Below are 2599 nucleotides of genomic sequence, written 5' to 3'. Positions count from 1 at the left end.
ATTATTATTAGCATCAATATACGGAGAGCTATGGAAATTGGAGCCATTATCTGAGGAAAGAAAAAACAGATGGCACAGAGAAATGGACTGGTTGCTTTCCCCCACTAGCTGCATGGTTGAGCTGGTTTCTGCAAAGCAGAGTGGTGCTCTTTATTAATCTATGCTACTCATTCTGAATCAGGTCAATCCCCATACTGATCAGCTGAAACTATGTGACTTCGGTAGCGCAAAAGTCTTGGTAATTGTTTCATGGCTACAACTAGAAAAGGTAAGCAAACATCAACACCACTTGATGTTCTTTCATCTTCACAGCAAGAAAGGAAATAATTTGTGATTTAAGGAGTGCTACAACACCAACAGCACTTGATGAACTCGTTTGTAACAACATCATGTTTCAAACTTCACATTAATACAACTAGAAAAGCTAAGCAAACACCAACATCACTTGATGCATTCCCAGCAAGCTGCAACACTTCTGCAGTCAAATACTCCAGTCTTGCAGCAGAATACACTGCTGCCGTTGCCCCAACACGTCCATTTGCAGCAATGCTTGACTTGAGCTGACGGTGGATTCGACCAACAGGAAACTACAAGGATGATGTCCACAAAATGCATTTTGTTAAAAAAAAAATAAACAGAATACAATTGTGACTTTTTAAAGAAAGCATAACTATGACAGTCCTCAAGCACTCACATTTAGCTAAAGACAAATTTAGAACTCAGGATCTTAGTATTGAGAATGTGTTGTATCATCCAATCTAACAAGTCTACCTCCATTCAATAAGATAGATGGACAAATGAGAACTTTGTTTGGCTTATTCAACAACCAAATGGAGCAGTAAAGTATCATATCACCTTTTTAAAAAAATAAATAATTTTTTTTGAAGTTTCAATACGGTCAATAGTCAATATAAATCACAATCAGAATTTCAGGCCAAAGAAATAACTTTTCTGTTACTGCCCAACAATCAAACTTACAAAATACGGTTGTGAAAGAGAACCGAAATTAAATGAGTTATTCACAACAAAAATAAAGCTTAAGTAAGCCTAAATATGCATAGGAGATTATAGCAATCAGCATGCATACTAGAAAGTATCCAATTATGCCTCTAATGCTAGTCCTAAAGTTGATGGAAAAGTGGAGAATTGCTTTGCGCTCTCAATAGTCAATGTAAAACTATGTAAACAACAGCATGAAAATGGATCTTAATCATATTTGTTATTATGTGATGCAAATAACAAAGGATTCTAGAATTATTATGAGCATATGCCATAAACTTGTGCAATTCCAAACAAAAAGGCAGAGGACAAAACATGGATTACAGGATTAGTACACACCAGGAGATTTTGGGGTTTAATGTCTCTGTGGCACACCCCAATACTACCATGAACGTATGCCAGTGCTCTACACATTTGTAAAACAGATTAAAGAAAACAAGATCTATTTATGAATAAGGAAAGTACCGAAATCTGTTTATGGATCAACTTAACGATACAAAATCTGTTTAACGATAAACTTTTGCGACATCTGGGAAAAGCTGGAAGTTGGCTCCAGTAGATTTGAAGGCCTTAGAAACAAAATCTGCAGTACCATTCGCTCCCAACCTAGCACAAAGAGACCATGAACAACTTATTAATACTCAGCATAAACAAAGTACTTTGGTTGTTATATCTGAAAGGCAGCAATTTAACTTGTTGGCAACCTTTTTTGCGGTTCAACTTGTTGTCCATGACAGGTTCATTAAGATTTTTTTCCCTTTGCTAAGGATCTTCACTGCCAAACCATTTTTAGCTGATGCCAACACTGACTCTTTGCTAATACACTCTGGTGGCTGCCTTGGGACTAAGATAACAACGTCCGTCACTAGTAAAGCTCGTGAACGTCTATGATAAAATGCTACCTCCACGTAGGGACCAATACCTACAGGAAAAGAAACCAACAAAATAGAATGATGAATCTGAAACTCCAAGAAAAAAACAACCTATCATGTGATGTAAGACCCTGTGGCGAGGGTGAAACCCTGTGGCGAGGAAGAAGAGCGGCAGCGAGGAAGAAGAGAGGAGTGGTCGGCTCGCGAGACCTTGCGCTCGCGAGTAGCAGGGGCGAGGGACCTTGCGCTCGCGAGGAGTGGTGAGGGCGAAGGAAGAAGAGAGGCGCGGCGAAACCCTAGAGAACAGGGGCTGAGGGCGCGGCGGAGTGGTCGGCTGGGAAATTGTAGGGGCGAGTGGCGGGACCTTGCGCTCGCGAGTAGCAGGGGCGAGGGACCTTGCGCTCGCGAGGAGTGGTGAGGGCGAAGGGAGAAGAGAGGCGCGGCGAAACCCTAGAGAAGGGGAAGCGAGGAGCGTCGGCGAGCAGAGGCACGTATAGGACGGCTTCGGCAGAGCTTTAGCGATTAATATCGTTGACGTGGAATTTCCAGCTCGGCAGGCGCTCACAGGCGCGTATAGGATGGCGCTCAGCATAGCGCTTATCTGTATATATATATATATATATAACAGGTATCAACAGGCAGAGTAAATGAGAATATTCCTTTGAATTTTTGAAAATACTCTTTCCCATTTTAATCACTCCAGATAAACCCCATGCTTGAGCAGCAAA

At 41.3% G+C, this 2599-nt stretch overlaps 1 long non-coding RNA gene across 2 annotated transcripts; it reads right to left on the bottom strand.

The window, feature by feature from the left end:
* Nucleotides 1–260: 260 nt before the first annotated feature.
* LOC141847820 (uncharacterized) lies at nucleotides 261–2350 on the bottom strand. 2 transcript variants are annotated; one of them, XR_012603431.1, is made up of 5 exons: nucleotides 2002–2350; nucleotides 1704–1921; nucleotides 1511–1605; nucleotides 1339–1405; nucleotides 261–587 (listed from the first exon to the last, which is right to left on the bottom strand). It is a non-coding gene; the product is annotated as an uncharacterized LOC141847820 (long non-coding RNA). The 2 variants fall into 2 exon arrangements; XR_012603432.1 differs by having other exon boundaries at nucleotides 2021–2350.
* Between the last annotated feature and the right edge of the window lie 249 nt (nucleotides 2351–2599).

The sequence above is a fragment of the Curcuma longa genome, chromosome 16 (genome assembly GCF_044706935.1).
Source record: "Curcuma longa cultivar G26 ecotype Majalengka, Jawa Barat chromosome 16, ITB_CL_G26_1.1, whole genome shotgun sequence".
Classification (NCBI taxonomy): domain Eukaryota; kingdom Viridiplantae; phylum Streptophyta; class Magnoliopsida; order Zingiberales; family Zingiberaceae; genus Curcuma; species Curcuma longa.
This window is presented reverse-complemented; position numbering and strand designations above follow the sequence as displayed.